Here is an 18,330-nt window from a genome sequence, read left to right as displayed (position 1 = left end):
CTGACTATAGGATACACAACTCCCTGACTATAGGATACACAACTCCCTGACTATAGGATACACAACTCCCTGACTACAGATGGAGGTCTGTTTACAACAGTAACCCTGGCTATAGGATACACAACTCCCTGACTATAGGATACACAACTCCCTGACTATAGGATACACAACTCCCTGACTATAGGATACACAACTCCCTGGCTATAGGATACACAACTCCCTGGACTATAGGCTAGGATACACAACTCCCTGACTATAGGATACACAACTCCCTGGCTATAGGATACACAACTCCCTGACTATAGGATACACAACTCCCTGGCTATAGGATACACAACTCCCTGACTATAGGATACACAACTCCCTGACTATAGGATACACAACTCCCCTGACTACAGCTGGAGGTAACCCTGTATAGGAACAGTAACCCTGACTATAGGATACACAACTCCCTGGCTATAGGATACACAACTCCCTGGCTATAGGATACACAACTCCCTGGCTATAGGATACACAACTCCTGACTATAGGATACACAACTCCCTGACTATAGGATACACAACTCCCTGACTATAGGATACACAACTCCCTGACTATAGGATACAACAACTGGCCCTGGCTATAGGATACACAACTCCCTGACTATAGGATACACAACTCCCTGGCTATAGGATACACAACTCCCTGGCTATAGGATACACAACTCCCTGGCTATAGGATACACAACTCCCTGACTACAGGATACACAACTCCCTGACTATAGGATACACAACTCCCTGACTATAGGATACACAACTCCCTGGCTATAGGATACACAACTCCCTGGCTATAGGATACACAACTCCCTGACTATAGGATACACAACTCCCTGACTATAGGATACACAACTCCCTGGCTATAGGATACACAACTCCCTGGCTATAGGATACACAACTCCCTGACTATAGGATACACAACTCCCTGACTATAGGATACACAACTCCCTGGCTATAGGATACACAACTCCCTGGCTATAGGATACACAACTCCCTGGCTATAGGATACACAACTCCCTGACTATAGGATACACAACTCCCTGACTATAGGATACACAACTCCCTGCCTATAGGATACACAACTCCCTGGCTATAGGATACACAACTCCCTGGCAATAGGATACACAACTCCCTGGCTACAGGATACACAACTCCCTGACTATAGGATACACAACTCCCTGACTATAGGATACACAACTCCCTGCCTATAGGATACACAACTCCCTGGCTATAGGATACACAACTCCCTGGCTATAGGATACACAACTCCCTGGCTATAGGATACACAACTCCCTGACTATAGGATACACAACTCCCTGACTATAGGATACACAACTCCCTGACTATAGGATACACAACTCCCTGACTATAGGATACACAACTCCCTGGCTATAGGATACACAACTCCCTGACTATAGGATACACAACTCCCTGGCTATAGGATACACAACTCACTGACTATAGGATACACAACTCCCTGTCTATAGGATACACAACTCCCTGACTATAGGATACACAACTCCCTGGCTATAGGATACACAACTCCCTGGCTATAGGATACACAACTCCCTGGCTACAGGATACACAACTCCCTGACTACAGGATACACAACTCCCTGACTATAGGATACACAACTCCCTGACTATAGGATACACAACTCCCTGGCTATAGGATACACAACTCCCTGACTACAGCTGGAGGTCTGTATAACAACAGTAACCCTGGCTAAAGGATACACAACTCCCTGGCTATAGGATACACAACTCCCTGACTATAGGATACACAACTCCCTGACTATAGGATACACAACTCCCTGACTATAGGATACACAACTCCCTGGCTATAGGATACACAACTCCCTGACTATAGGATACACAACTCCCTGACTATAGGATACACAACTCCCTGGCTATAGGATACACAACTCCCTGACTACACAATAGGATACACAACTCCCTGGCTATAGGATACACAACTCCCTGACTATAGGATACACAACTCCCTGACTATAGGATACACAACTCCCTGACTATAGGATACACAACTCCCTGACTACAGCTGGAGGTCTGTATAACAACAGTAACCCTGGTTATAGGATACACAACTCCCTGACTATAGGATACACAACTCCCTGGCTATAGGATACACAACTCCCTGACTATAGGATACACAACTCCCTGACTATAGGATACACAACTCCCTGACTATAGGATACACAACTCCCTGACTATAGGATACACAACTCCCTGACTATAGGATACACAACTCCCTGACTATAGGATACACAACTCCCTGACTATAGGATACACAACTCCCTGACTACAGGATACACAACTCCCTGGCTATAGGATACACAACTCCCTGGCTACAGATGGAGGTCTGTTTAACAACAGTAACCCTGGCTATAGGATACACAACTCCCTGACTATAGGATACACAACTCCTTGGCTATAGGATACACAACTCCCTGGCTATAGGATACACAACTCCCTGGCTATAGGATACACAACTCCCTGACTACAGGATACACAACTCCCTGACTATAGGATACACAACTCCCTGGCTATAGGATACACAACTCCCTGGCTATAGGATACACAACTCCCTGGCTATAGGATACACAACTCCCTGGCTATAGGATACACAACTCCCTGGCTATAGGATACACAACTCCCTGGCTATAGGATACACAACTCCCTGGCTATAGGATACACAACTCCCTGACTACAGGATACACAACTCCCTGACTATAGGATACACAACTCCCTGACTATAGGATACACAACTCCCTGGCTATAGGATACACAACTCCCTGGCTACAGATGGAGGTCTGTTTAACAACAGTAACCCTGGTTATAGGATACACAACTCCCTGACTATAGGATACACAACTCCCTGGCTATAGGATACACAACTCCCTGGCTATAGGATACACAACTCCCTGACTACAGGATACACAACTCCCTGACTATAGGATACACAACTCCCTGGCTATAGGATACACAACTCCCTGACTACAGGATACACAACTCCCTGACTACAGCTGGAGGTCTGTATAACAACAGTAACCCTGGCTATAGGATACACAACTCCCTGACTATAGGATACACAACTCCCTGACTATAGGATACACAACTCCCTGACTACAGCTGGAGGTCTGTATAACAACAGTAACCCTGGCTATAGGATACACAACTCCCTGACTATAGGATACACAACTCCCTGACTACAGCTGGAGGTCTGTATAACATCAGTAACCCTGGCTATAGGATACACAACTCCCTGGCTATAGGATACACAACTCCCTATGGATCACAGTGCCATGTGGCAAATGTCCAAAGCCCCTGCTCTTTACCAGTCTCTTTCGTTTATCTCTCCGCCCCTCTTCTTCTCCTCAGGGCTGTTTGTTTTTCAACCTGCCTCAGAGATGGAGGGAAGAGGGTGTCTGTCTGTCTCTCTAATCATCCTTTCATCTTTGGAATGGATAGAAGGAAGAGACAGAGGTCAATCAGAGGAGGCCAGAGCGCTGTCTGTCTGACAGGTGAGAGAGAGAAGGATGGAGGGATGAGAGAGAAAGGGATGGGGACCATCAAGTGGACCCTGACACGGACAGATAGAAATACAGGGGCTACTACTGGGGCTACTACTGGGGCTACTACTGGGGCTACTACTGGGGCTACTACAGGGGCTACTACTGGGGCTACTACAGGGCTACTACTGGGGCTACTACTGGGGCTACTACTGGGGCTACTACAGGGGCTACTACTGGGGCTACTACAGGGGCTACTACTGGGGCTACTACTGAGGCTACTACAGGGGCTACGACTGGGGCTACTACTGGGGCTACTACTGGGGCTACTACTGGGGCTACTACAGGGGCTACTACAGGGGCTACTACTGGGGCTACTACTGGGGCTACTACTGGGGCTACTACAGGGGCTACAACTGGGGCTACTACAGGGGCTAATACAGGGGCTACAACTGGGGCTACTACAGGGGCTACTACTGGAGCTACTACAGGGGCTAATACTGGGGCTAATACAGGGGCTACAACTGGGGCTACTACAGGGGCTACAACTGGGGCTACTACAGGGGCTACTACTGGAGCTACTACAGGGGCTACTACTGGGGCTAATACTGGGGCTACTACAGGGGCTACTACTGGGGCTACTACAGGGGCTACTACAGGGGCTAATACTGGGGCTAATACTGGGGCTAATACTGGGGCTACTACTGGGGCTAATACAGGGGCTCATACTGGGGCTACTACTGGAGCTACTACTGGGGCTACTACAGGGGCTACTTCAGGGGCTAATACTGGGGCTACTACAGGGGCTACTACTGGGGCTAATACTGGGGCTACTACAGGGGCTACTACAGGGGCTACTACTGGGGCTAATACTGGGGCTCCTACTGGGGCTCCTACTGGGGCTACTACTGGGGCTACTACTGGGGCTAATACTGGGGCTAATACAGGGGCTACTACAGGGGCTACTACTGGGGCTACTACTGGGGCTACTACTGGGGCTAATACAGGGGCTACTACTGGGGCTAATACTGGAGCTACTACTGGAGCTACTACTGGGGCTACTACAGGGGCTACTACTGGGGCTAATACAGGGGCTACTACTGGGGCTACTACTGGGGCTAATACAGGGGCTACTACTGGGGCTACTACTGGGGCTAATACTGGGGCTACTACAGGGGCTATTACTGGGGCTAATACTGGAGCTACTACTGGGGCTACTACAGGGGCTACTTCAGGGGCTAATACTGGGGCTACTACTGGGGCTAATACTGGGGCTACTACTGGGGCTACTACTGGGGCTACTACTGGGGCTCCTACTGGGGCTACTACTGGGGCTACTACTGGGGCTAATACAGGGGCTATAATATAATAATAATAATAATAATAATATAATAATAATAATAATAATATAATAATAATATATATAATAATAATATAATAATATATGCCATTTAGCAGACGCTTTTATCCAAAGCGACTTACAGTCATGTGTGCATACATTCTACGTATGGGTGGTCCCGGGGATCGAACCCACTACCCTGGCGTTACAAGCGCCATGCTCTACCAACTGAGCTACAGAAGGGGCTACTACTGGGGCTACTTCTGGGGCTAATACTGGGGCTACTACAGGGGCTACTACAGGGGCTATTACTGGGGCTAATACTGGGGCTACTACTGGGGCTACTACTGGGGCTACTACTGTACTAATATTGGGGCTAATGCTGGGGCTAATGTTGGGGATACTACTGGGGCTAATACTGTACTACTACAGGGGCTAATACTGGGGCTACTACTGGGGCTAATACAGGGGCTACTACTGGGGCTACTACTGGGGCTAATACTGGGTCTACTACTGGGGCAAATACTGGGGCTAATACTGGGGCTACTACTGAGGCTAATACTGGGGCTACTACTGGGGCTAATACTGTACTATTATTACTGTACTACTACTATTGTACTCCTACTGGTGCTACTACTGTACTACTACTGTACTCCTACGGTGCTACTACTGTACTACTTCTGTGCTACTACTGTAGTACTACGGTGCTACTACTGTACTACAACTACTACTGTACTACTACTGCTGTACTACTACTGCTGTACTACTAATGTACTCCTACTACTGTACTACTACTACTGTGCTCCTACTGTACTACTACTGTGCTACTACTGTACTACTACTACTGTGCTACTACTGTACTACTACTACTGTGCTACTACTACTGTACTACTAATGTACTTCCACTACTACTACTACTGTGCTACTACTACTGTGTTACTACTGTACTACTACTGTGATACTACTGTACTACTACTGTACTACCACAGTATTACAACTATTTTGTAAGCCTGATAAATGTGATTTCCTATTACCACTATTACTACTTGAAAAGTTCCAACCTGTCTGAAGTAACATACCATCTGAATGCTACTCTGAGCTGTACCAGGCACGCTGAACGGCCTTGTAGGACAAAAAGGCATGAGAAAAGCCGCCACACTTGACTGGTGCCTTTTGAAGAAGTCAGGCGTGACAGTAGACCAGAAAGAACACAGTGATAGTAGAGGATCAGAACACTGTGATAGTAGAGGACCAGAACACTGTGATAGTAGAGGACCAGAACACTGTGATAGTAGAGGATCAGAACACTGTGATAGTAGAGGATCAGAACACTGTGATAGTAGAGGACCAGAACACTGTGATAGTAGAGGACCAGAACACAGTGATAGTAGAGGGTCAGAACACTGTGATAGTAGAGGATCAGAACACTGTGATAGTAGAGGACCAGAACACTGTGATAGTAGAGGATCAGAACACTGTGATAGTAATGGGTCAGAACACTGTGACAGTAGAGGACCAGAACACTGTGATAGTAGAGGACCAGAACACTGTGATAGTAATAGGTCAGAACACTGTGACAGTAGAGGACCAGAACACTGTGATAGTAGAGGGTCAGAACACTGTGATAGTAGAGGGTCAGAACACTGTGATAGTAGAAGACCAGAACACTGTGATAGTAGAGGGTCAGAACACTGTGATAGTAGAGGGTCAGAACACTGTGATAGTAGAGGACCAGAACACAGACAGATATGCAAGCAGACAGGTACGCACACACCCCTCCACTAACAGAGGCCAAACTGTTTAAGAGTCAGCTGTTTGCTCTGCATCCTGTTCTCGTTTAGTAACGAGTCTCTGTGAGATAGCAGCAGGAGATGCATGGTCTGCATGCCTGGCCTCGACAGGAACACTCACACACACCCGTAGGGCAGCACAGTCCACATGCCTACAACACACACACACACACACACACACACACACACACACACACACACACACACACACACACACACACACACACACACACACACACACACACACACCGATTTGTTCAACTAACCTTGTGGGAGGACACACATACTAAACCTAACTCCTAAACCTGACCCTAGTACTAAACCTAACCCTAACTCCTAACCCTACATCTGACCCTAGTACGAAACCTAACCCTGTCTTCTAACCCTAGTACTAAACCTAACCCTAACTCCTAACCCTACACCTGACCCTAGTACACCGGCTCCGACACTCGTCTTATGTGGCAGGGCTTGCAAACTATTACAGACTACAAAGGGAAGCACAGCCGCGATCTGCCCAGGGACACGAGCCTACCAGACGAGCTAAATCACTTCTATGCGCACTTCGAGGCAAGCAACACTGAGGCATGCATGAGAGCATCAGCTGTTCCAGACGACTGTATGATCACGCTCTCCATAGCCGACATGAGTAAGACCTTTAAACAGGTCAACATACATAAGGCTGCGGGGCCAGACAGATTATCAGGACGTGTGCTCCGGGCATGTGCTGACCAACTGGCAGGTGACTTCACTGATATTTTCAACATGCCCCTGATTGAGTATGTAATACCAACACGTTTCAAGGAGACCACCATAGTCCCTGTGCACAAGAACAGAAAGGCAACCTGCCTAAATGACTACAGACCTGTAGCACTCACGTCCGTAGCCATGAAATGCTTTGAAAGGCTGGTAATGGCTCACGTCAACACCATTATCCCAGAAACCCTAGACCCTCTCCAATTTGCATACAACCCCAAAAGACCCACAGATGATGCAATCTCTATTGCACTACACACTGCCCTTTCCCACCTGGACAAAAGGAACACTTATGTGAGAATGCTAATCATTGACTACAGCTCAGAGTTCAACACCATAGTACCCTCAAAGCTCATCACTAAGCTAAGGATCCTGGGACTAAACACCTCCCTCTGCAACTGGATCCTGGACTTCCTGATGGGCTGCCCCCAGGTGGTGAGGGTAGGTAGCAACACATCTGCCACGCTGATCCTCAACACTGGAGCCCCCAGGGGTGTGTGCTCAGTCCCTTCCTGTACTCCCTCTTCACCCATGACTGCATGGCCAGGCATGACTCCAACACCATCATTACGTTTGCAGACGACACAACAATGGTAGGCCTGATCACCGACAGTGACAAGACAGCCTATAGGGAGGAGGTCAGAGACCTGGCCAGGTGGTGCCATTATAACAACCTATCCCTCAATGTAACCAAGACTAAAGAGAAGATTTTGGACTACAGGAAAAGGAGGACTGAGTACGCCCCCATTCTCATTGACGGGGCTGTAGAGGAGCAGGTTGAGAGCTTCAATTTCCTTGGTGTCCACATCACCAACAAACTAGAATGGTCCAAACACACCAAGACAGTCGTGAAGAGGGCACAACAAAGCCTATTCCCCCTCAGGAAACGAAAAGGATTTGGCATGGGTCCTGAGATCCTCAAAAAGTTATACAGCTGCAACATCGAGAGCATCTTGACAGTTTGCATCACTGCCTGGTACGGCAATTACTCGGCCTCCGACCGCAAGGCACTACAGAGGGTAGTGCGTACGGCCCAGTACATCACTGGGACTAAGCTGCCTGCCATCCAGAACCTCTACACCAGGTGGTGTCAGAGGAAGGCCCTAAACATTGTCAAAGACCCTAGCCACCCCAGTCATAGACTGTTCTCTCTACTACCGCATGGCAAGCGGTACCGGAGTGCCAAGTCTAGGACAAAAAGGCTTCTCAACAGTTTTAAGACTGAACAGGTAATCAAATGGCTACCCGGACTATTTGCATTGTGAGTGACTCTCCCCCCACCCCTCAACCCCTCTTTAATGCTGCTGCTACTCTCTGTTTAAGCATTTCACTGTAAGGTCTACACTTGTATTCGGCGCACGTGACAAATAAACTTTGATTTGATTTGATCCTAATACTAAACCTAACTCCTAACCCTAAACCTAACTTTTAAACCATAACAGTAATTCTAACCTTAACCCTAAATCCCCAGGAAATAGCCCTTTTCCTTGTGGGGACTAACACAATGTCCCCAGTTGCTCGTTTACTGTTATTGTGGGGACTTTCTGGCTTTATTGGCATGGGAAACATGTTTACATTACCTAAGCAAGTGAAATAGATCATCAATAAAAGTGAAATAAACAATCAGAAACTAACAATAAATATTACACTCACAAAAGTTAAAAAAGAATAGAATGTTAAATGATGTCTATATACAGTGTTGTAACAAGTTCAAAAAGGTAAATAAATCAACATAAATATGGGTTCTATTTACAGTGGTGTTTGTTCATAACTTGTTGACCTTTTCTTGTGGCTGTAAGGTCTTGTATTTATTTTCTTAGTCAACCGTGTGTTCTTGAACGTAGCCCTGTCTTTCATTTGTGTTCATTGATTTCACCTGTGTTAGTTACTCACCTGGTGTCATCAGCTCCTTATTTAGTTCAGTTCATTCTGTTTGTGCCTTTGTCAGGTATTGTTTGTTTTGACTCTACTAAGCCTTTTCTTAGCTCGTTTGTAGGAACAAGTTATAGCCTTCAGTCCTAGTTTTGATTCACCTGCCTGTTTGCCTACCTGTGTATGACCATTGCCTGCCTGTGACCACTATTCCTGCCTTCTGTGAAGGTGAAATGAACACCTGCCATGCCCTGCGCGTGAATCTACACCTATTTCTCCCTGAGTATTCATTACAGTGGACACAGGTCACTTGCTGCTGTCATGGTACACTGATATTTCACCTAATAGATCTGGAAGTTTATCAAAATTGGATTTGTTTTGGAAATTTTTGTGGGGCTGTGTAATCTGACCCACAATGTCTGTCTTTCTCTCTGCCCCCGTCTCTCTCTCCCAAAGATGTTAACTACTGCATTCATGATGATTAGAGACCCTCAAACCAAGAGAACCTGTCTTCAATCAAAAGGGTGCAAAATAAGACCCTTCTTGTTGTATCTACGTTTGTTGAAATAACCCCAAACTATGTGGCCTTGTTGAGAGAGAGTAGTGGGTTGTGTATCTCAGGGTAGATTAAGGTTAACTACTGTATATAGAGAGTAGTGGGTTGTGTATCTCAGGGCAGATTAAGGTTAACTACTGTATATAGAGAGTAGTGAGTTGTGTATCTCAGGGTAGATTAAGGTTAACTACTGTATATAGAGAGTAGTGGGTTGTGTATCTCAGGGCAGATTAAGGTTAACTACTGTATATAGAGAGTAGTGGGTTGTGTATCTCAGGGCAGATTAAGGTTAACTACTGTATATAGAGAGTAGTGGGTTGTGTATCTCAGGGTAGATTAAGGTTAACTACTGTATATAGAGAGTAGTGGGTTGTGTATCTCAGGGCAGATTAAGGTTAACTACTGTATATAGAGAGTAGTGGGTTGTGTATCTCAGGGCAGATTAAGGTTAACTACTGTATATAGAGAGTAGTGGGTTGTGTATCTCAGGGTAGATTAAGGTTAACTACTGTATATAGAGAGTAGTGGGTTGTGTATCTCAGGGTAGATTAAGGCTATAGAGAAAGTTCAGCCAGAGTAAAGTAGAGAGAGAACATGACTTTAGCAGCATGGGCCATGCTATGTCGCAGAGGGGGATACATATGACATTCATTAGAGAGAAAGAGAGGGGGGAGAGAGAGAGAGAGAGAGAAGGTAAAGAGAGGGGGGAGAGAGAGAGAGAAGGTAAAGAGAGGGGGGAGAGAGAGAGAGAGAGAAGGTAAAGAGAGGGGGAGAGAGAGGGAGAAAGAGAGGGGGAGAGAGAGAGAGAAGGTAAAGAGAGGGGGGGAGAGAGAGGGGGGGAGAGAGAGAGAAGGTAAAGAGAGAGGGGGGGAGAGAGAGAGAGAGAAGGCAAAGAGAGGGGGAGAGAGAGGGAGAAAGAGAGGGGGAGAGAGAAGATAGAGGGGGAGAGAGAGAGAGAAGGTAAAGAGAGGGGGAGAGAGAAAGAGAGGTGGAGAGAGAGAGGGAGAAAGAGAGGGAGAAAGAGAGGGGGAGAGAGAAGGTAAAGAGAGGGGGAGAGAGAGAGGGAAGGTAAAGAGAGGGGGGAGAGAGAGGGAGAAAGAGAGGGGGAGAGAGAAGATAAAGAGAGGGGGAGAGAGAGGGAGAAAGAGAGGAGGGAGACAGAGAGGGGTGGATAGAGAGAAGATAAAGAGAGGGGGAGAGAGAGAGGGAGAGAGAGGGGGAGAGAGAGAGGGAGAAAGAGAGGGGGGAGAGAGAGAGGGAGAAAGAGAGGGGGAGAGAGAGAGGGAGAAAGAGAGGGGGAGAGAGGGAGAAAGAGAGGGGGAGAGAGAGGGAGAAAGAGAGGGGGGAGAAAGAGGGAGAAAGAGAGGGGGGAGAGAGAGAGAGGGAGAAAGAGAGGGGGGAGAGAGAGAGAGAAAGTGAGGGGGGAGACAGAGAGGGGGGAGACAGAGAGGGGGGGAGAGAGAGAGAAGATAAAGAGAGGGGAGAGGGGGGGAGAGAGAGAGGGAGAAAGAGAGGGGGGGAGACAGAGAGGGGTGGATAGAGAGAAGATAAAGAGAGAGGGAGAGAGAGAGAGAAAGTGATGAGGGAGAAAGTGATGTGGGAGAGAGAGGGAGAAAGAGAGGGGGGAGAGAGAGAGGGAGAAAGAGAGGGGGAGAGAGAGAGGGAGACAGAGAGGGGTGGATAGAGAGAAGATAGATAGATAGAGAGAAAGAGAGCAAAAGATGTTTGCTCAGATAAGAAGATTCTTCTTCCCCTTCAGAACCTGCCTCAGAAGAATGTCAAGTCTGAGATACAGCCAGATCAGACTTCACCGGCTACCCATCAGAGATCATAGCTCCCGAGTGGTGCAGCAGTCTAAGGCACTGCATTTCAGTGCTAGAGGCGTCACTACAGACTGGTTCGATCCCGGGCTGTATCATGGCCGTGATTGCGAGTCCCATAGGGCGGCGCACAATTGGCACAGCATTGTCCGGGGTAGGCCGTCATTGTAAAATAAGAAATAGTTTTTAACTAACCTTCCTAGTTAAATAAAAACACATTTGTTACCCATCAGAGACAATAGCTCAATGCCTTTCCCTGAACATCATCTGCAAGTATGCTAATTCTCACCTCAGATGTCATTGATTTAATTTCCTCAACCTACCGACTGACTACCAAACCATCTTATCCAGCACACACACAAACTCTCTGACAAACTCTCAAAGCTCAAGAGTTGAAAAGTTAGCTCTTACAATGTTAGCTCACAGTAAGCCAGTTCCTGTGTTCCCCTCCCTCTGGCCGATGTGGCCCGGACCCCTGCAGTCTTGAATGTTTAACAGCCTTTTGTAAAGGTGCTTGTTAACATGGCTTTACCTTGGGAGCCTCAGATGCATATCTGATCTCCCCACAGAGACCTTGTACCCCCAGCCGGGCGGGGAGTGGGTGGTAGGGTATCTCCCCACAGAGCAGGGTGAGGGGGACAGTGTTGTGGGTTGGTGGAGTCTGGGAGTATAGATAGAGATAAACCCTGCTGGGGTAACCACTGACTATTGACTCCTATGGAAATGCTAAATGCGCAATGAATTACAATGTAGAGGACACTTCAGTCATAGAATGAGGGAAACAACAGGATCTGTGCTGCCATACAGCCAACATATAGATGGGATACCACAAGTGTCCTGACATCTGCTTCACGTTCTCTGCAGATGTATTGAAGGAGAATGACACAGTCCCACAAGACTAAATAAACCAGGAGTCATACTTCGCAGTTCAATGACATTTTTTGTATTGTATTTGTCAACTCATTGATTGAACGATGTCCCCCAAATATAGTGTAGATGTACACAGTGAATCCATCTAGTACAGTAGATGAACAACCCTTGTTAAAAGAATAGGGAAAATAACCAGCTGCTGGTCTGAATTACTGTCTCACATCCTCAAGGAGACGAATGATGGACAAGCCCACAGCCCCAACACACGGGTTCTCTGTCAGCATGTCTGGACTGTACATGTTTGATTTGGCACAGTCTCACCCACCGACTCACTCTGGTTAGGGTCTAGGGTAGCGTCCCAAATTACACCTTATTCCCTATATAGTGCACTACTTTGACCAGGGCCCCATAGGGTTCTGGTCGAAAGTAGTGCACTTTATAGGGAATGGGGTGTTATTTGGGTTGTACAATAGGTCTACTTGGAGAGAGAACCCAATTTTCAGTTCAAAAGGTTCAGATTCTCCAGTTCATATTGAGACAAGTCTGTTTTTCTCTGCGCGTCAAGCAAGATGTTTCTCCAGTCAAGATCGGTGGAACAGATGATTTCAAATCCAATAAACAAGTAAGTAAGCATTTCGTTGGACAACGTATACCATGCGTATCCCATACGACAAATAAAACGTGGAACTCAAAACAATAAAAAAAAAACACATGTACTCAGATAAGGACTGAGTCACCTGCTGGCGCTTTATAAAACCAGCCCCTTTGTAAAATCACTGGCACTTAAAGAAACACTGGCCTACACATAAATCATTCTCAAAACTGAGAAGTATTTAAGATTTTAAATCATTTGAATCAACGGTGTTATTAAAAAGAAAATCGTTATCCAATACCTAAATTATCCAACTATCCAATAGTACCGAAACAATGAGTTGAACTAGTAATGTTGAAAATACCACGCAAATACCAGTGACATCATCTTTAAAAGAATAGTTTCTCACAGCCCTGTCTATCCCATGTCAACTCAAAGTAGTGCTAGCTAAGCCTTGTGTCTCCCTCCATCCCAGGGGGGTGTTATTTCAAGACCAAATGGGTATGAGAGACCCTGCCTACCCTGCGCTGTGAGAGGGACCACCTGCACGTGTCCGCCTGGCCTGCACCCGCTCCCCGACACACATGCTGCTGTCACACAGCTCGCTGAACATCAAACACACTACTGATCCTGTTCAGATAGCATTAGACCCAATGGATCAGACACAGTTTCAATGACCAATGCCCATACTAGTATCCCACTTACAGTAGAATGTATGCATATTCAAAACATGTTTTCCTAAAATGGAAGACTGAGTAAAAAATAAATAAATGCAACCATCTTACCAATAAAATCACCAGTTTAAAGCTAGAAATTACTGCTAAGGCTGAGACATTTAGAGGCAAAATATCTCATTTCAAATGTCAAATGTATTTTTTAGGCTGTACAGGTACAACTAGAATAGCTATTTTTTCTTATCCACTCCTATCAAATTCCTTTGGCAGAGGCCTCAGTGGTCTTACCTCTGTGCAGAAAGCTCTCCTAAGCTTTTATCAAGACTCAGGCCTGTCTGTTATTCTCCACTGGCTCTGGGCAACATGGCTCTTGGCTCAGCCCCTCCTCTTTCAATCTCCCTCTATTGCAGCTAAAAAAAAATCCAGGACAGCAAACTCTCCTCTTTCAGTTTCTCTCTCTGCGGACTCAGCCTCCTTCTCTCTTTCTGTAGCTCTACTGAATCCAGGACAGTCACAGGCTCACAGCTGCCTGGCTCCCCCTCTGCCCTGCCCTGCATACAGCTCTTCCCTCCCGAAGCGGTCAGCATAGCCTTCCCTCCCAGAGAGGTCAGCACAGCCTTCCCTCCCAGAGAGAGGTCAGCACAGCCTTCCCTCCCGAAGCGGTCAGCACAGCCTTCCCTCCCAGAGAGAGGTCAGCACAGCCTTCCCTCCCGGAGAGCGGTCAGCACAGCCTTCCCTCTCAGAGAGAGGTCAACACAGCCTTCCCTCCCGAAGCGGTCAGCACAGCCTTCCCTCCCAGAGAGGTCAGCACAGCCTTCCCTCCCAGAGAGAGGTCAACACAGCCTTCCCTCCCAGAGAGAGGTCAACACAGCCTTCCCTCCCAGAGAGAGGTCAGCACAGCCTTCCCTCCCAGAGGTCAGCACAGCCTTCCCTCCCAGAGAGAGGTCAACACAGCCTTCCCTCCCAGAGAGAGGTCAGCACAGCCTTCCCTCCCAGAGAGAGGTCAGCACAGCCTTCCCTCCCAGAGAGAGGTCAGCACAGCCTTCCCTCCCGGAGAGCGGTCAGCACAGCCTTCCCTCCCGGAGAGAGGTCAGCACAGTCTTCCCTCCCAGAGAGCGGTCAGCACAGCCTTCCCTCCCAGAGAGAGGTCAACACAGCCTTCCCTCCCAGAGAGAGGTCAACACAGCCTTCCCTCCCAGAGAGAGGTCAGCACAGCCTTCCCTCCCGGAGAGCGGTCAGCACAGCCTTCCCTCCCGGAGAGAGGTCAGCACAGTCTTCCCTCCCAGAGAGCGGTCAGCACAGCCTTCCCTCCCAGAGAGAGGTCAACACAGCCTTCCCTCCCAGAGAGAGGTCAACACAGCCTTCCCTCCCAGAGAGAGGTCAGCACAGCCTTCCCTCCCAGAGAGAGGTCAACACAGCCTTCCCTCCCAGAGAGGTCAACACAGCCTTCCCTCCCAGAGAGGTCAACACAGCCTTCCCTCCCAGAGAGAGGTCAACACAGCCTTCCCTCCCAGAGAGAGGTCAGCACAGCCTTCCTTCCCAGAGAGGTCAACACAGCCTTCCCTCCCAGAGAGAGGTCAACACAGCCTTCCCTCCCGGAGAGCGGTCAGCACAGCCTTCCCTCCCGGAGAGCGGTCAGCACAGCCTTCCCTTCCAGAGAGAGGTCAACACAGCCTTCCCTCCCAGAGAGAGGTCAGCACAGCCTTCCTTCCCAGAGAGGTCAACACAGCCTTCCCTCCCAGAGAGAGGTCAACACAGCCTTCCCTCCCGGAGAGCGGTCAGCACAGCCTTCCCTCCCGGAGAGCGGTCAGCACAGCCTTCCCTCCCAGAGAGAGGTCCCAGCCTTCCCTCCCAGAGAGGTCAGCACAGCCTTCCTTCCCAGAGAGAGGTCAACACAGCCTTCCCTCCCAGAGAGGTCAACACAGCCTTCCCTCCCGGAGAGCGGTCAGCACAGCCTTCCCTCCCAGAGAGCGGTCAGCACAGCCTTCCCTCCCGGAGAGAGGTCAGCACAGTCTTCCCTCCCAGAGAGCGGTCAGCACAGCCTTCCCTCCCAGAGAGAGGTCAACACAGCCTTCCCTCCCAGAGAGAGGTCAACACAGCCTTCCCTCCCAGAGAGAGGTCAGCACAGCCTTCCCTCCCAGAGAGAGTTCAACACAGCCTTCCCTCCCAGAGAGGTCAACACAGTCTTCCCTCCCAGAGAGGTCAACACAGCCTTCCCTCCCAGAGAGGTCAACACAGCCTTCCCTCCCAGAGAGGTCAACACAGCCTTCCCTCCCAGAGAGGTCAACACAGCCTTCCCTCCCAGAGAGGTCAACACAGCCTTCCCTCCCAGAGAGGTCAACACAGCCTTCCCTCCCAGAGAGAGGTCAACACAGCCTTCCCTCCCAGAGAGAGGTCAGCACAGCCTTCCCTCCCAGAGAGAGGTCAGCACAGCCTTCCCTCCCAGAGAGAGGTCAACACAGCCTTCCCTCCCAGAGAGAGGTCAGCACAGCCTTCCCTCCCAGAGAGAGGTCAACACAGCCTTCCCTCCCTGAGCGGTCAACACAGCATTCCCTCTCAGAGAGAGGTCAACACAGCCTTCCCTCCCAGAGAGAGATCAACACAGCCTTCCCTCCCAGAGAGAGGTCAACACAGCCTTCCCTCCCAGAGAGGTCAACACAGCCTTCCCTCCCAGAGAGAGGTCAACACAGCCTTCCCTCCCAGAGAGGTCAACACAGCCTTCCCTCCCAGAGAGAGGTCAGCACAGCCTTCCCTCCCAGAGAGAGGTCAACACAGCCTTCCCTCCCAGAGAGAGGTCAGCACAGCCTTCCCTCCCAGAGAGGTCAGCACAGCCATAGCAACCATCAAAGCAAAGACAGTAGAACCAGAGACTTTTGTGTTCTGTGTGTGTGTGTGTGTGTGTGTGTGTGTGTGTGTGTGTGTGTGTGTGTGTGTGGTGTGAAGCGACTGTTTGAGGGTGTGTGACTGACTATGTGTGTGGAGGCGGGCAGTTCAACCAGATGGCATTCCCACTACTACTCACTCAGTCACTCAATTCAATTTAAGGGGCTTTATTGGCATGGGAAATATATGCTTACATTGCCAAAGCAAGTGAAATAGATTATAAACAAAAGGAAAATATGCAATACAAAATGAACAGTAAACATTACACACAAAAGTTCCAAAATAATAAAGACATTTCAAATATCATATTATGTCTATATACAGTGTTGCAATGATAGTGATAGTGCAAATAGTTAAAGTACAAAAGGGAAAATAAATAAACATAAATAGGTTGTATTTACAAGGGTGTTTGTTCTTCACTGGTTGCCCTTTTCTTGTGGCAACACGTCACAAATGTTGCTGCTGTGATGCACACTGTGGTATTTCACCCAGTAGATATGGGAGTTTAGCAAAATCGGGTTTGTTTTAGAATTCTTTGCGGGTCTGTGTAATCTGAGCGTCATACATAATAATATGGTCATACATTTGGCAGGAGGTTAGGAAGTACATCTCAGTTTCCACCTCAATTTCAGGGCAGAGTGCTCCCCCCCAACCCCTATCCCCTGCCAAACCCTAACCCAAACACTCAGGGGCAGGGCCAGGCTCAGTGTGTCTCCGCCCTTTGGTGAACCTCCTCTCGCACTTCAAACACACATCAAATGAGAGCCACCAGTGAGCTTTCCCCACAAGAACTCTTTCCCCTGACGAGCGCATCACACCACATCACATCAGTGACTGATGCCACAGCTTGGCTTACCACCAGACTGATGGTGGTCAAACCAAGCCCACAGGTCCAATGGCTCTCACATTACATTCCTATCTCTCCTTTCACTATGAAACCAGCACAGCAACTGAGAAAAGTGGTCAGTGTTTTTTACGGGTTTTGTTTATCTTCTTTCATCTTAACCTCAAATGTCTTGTCATGTCAGATGGGATATAATGTGATTCATGCTTAATTGTTACTGAGAGTAGATTTGTAAATATGCAATTTAGATGTCACATGCAGTCTCAGTTTTCCATCACATACCCATTGACCACTTCTCCCTGTCCCTTAAACTAGTAGCCTAGTGGTTAGAGCATTGGGCCAGTAAACGAAAGGTTGCTGGATTGAATCCTCGAGCTGACAAGGTAAAAATCTGTTGTTCTGCCCCTGAGCAAGGTAGTTAACCCACTGTACCCTGGGCACTGTGGATGTCAATTATGGCAGCCCCCCCCCTTCCTCCTCCCCCGTACCTCTGATTCAGAGGGGCTGGGTTAAATGCGGAAGACACAGTATTCCTCTTTCCCCTTTCCCTAGATACTGAACGACTACCTGCTGCATCTCCCTCATTGTCCCAGTCACTGGGTTGAATCCACAGGGGCGTTTTACATAAAAGTCTTCTTAACAGCTTCTACCCTCAAGCCATAAGACTCCTGAACAGCTAATCAAATGGATACCCAGACTATTTACAGTGACCCCTCCCCTCTCTGGTTATTATCTATGCATAGTCACTTTTACCTCCACCAACATGTACATAT

General features: G+C 48.2%; 1 protein-coding gene and 1 pseudogene across 2 annotated transcripts in view; both read right to left on the bottom strand.

Moving 5' to 3' along the window:
• LOC118395983 (prickle-like protein 1) overlaps positions 1-18,330 on the bottom strand; it is a 73,726-nt gene that overhangs the window by 18,837 nt on the left and 36,559 nt on the right. The window contains exon 1 of one of the 2 annotated variants that reach the window (XM_035790108.2): positions 14,119-14,225. The exons of the other annotated variant lie outside the window; for it this stretch is intronic. The gene's annotated coding sequence lies outside the window, so the exon portion shown is untranslated. Of the gene's footprint in view, positions 1-14,118; positions 14,226-18,330 lie in introns of those variants that run through there. 2 annotated transcript variants of the gene reach the window in all.
• On the bottom strand, positions 3,625-13,769 carry LOC127908470 (uncharacterized protein DDB_G0271670-like; annotated as a pseudogene).

The sequence above is a fragment of the Oncorhynchus keta genome, chromosome 17, assembly GCF_023373465.1.
Source record: "Oncorhynchus keta strain PuntledgeMale-10-30-2019 chromosome 17, Oket_V2, whole genome shotgun sequence".
Taxonomy (NCBI): Eukaryota; Metazoa; Chordata; class Actinopteri; order Salmoniformes; family Salmonidae; genus Oncorhynchus; species Oncorhynchus keta.
Note: the sequence above shows the minus strand (reverse complement) of the source record. Positions and strands in the feature narration are given on the sequence as shown.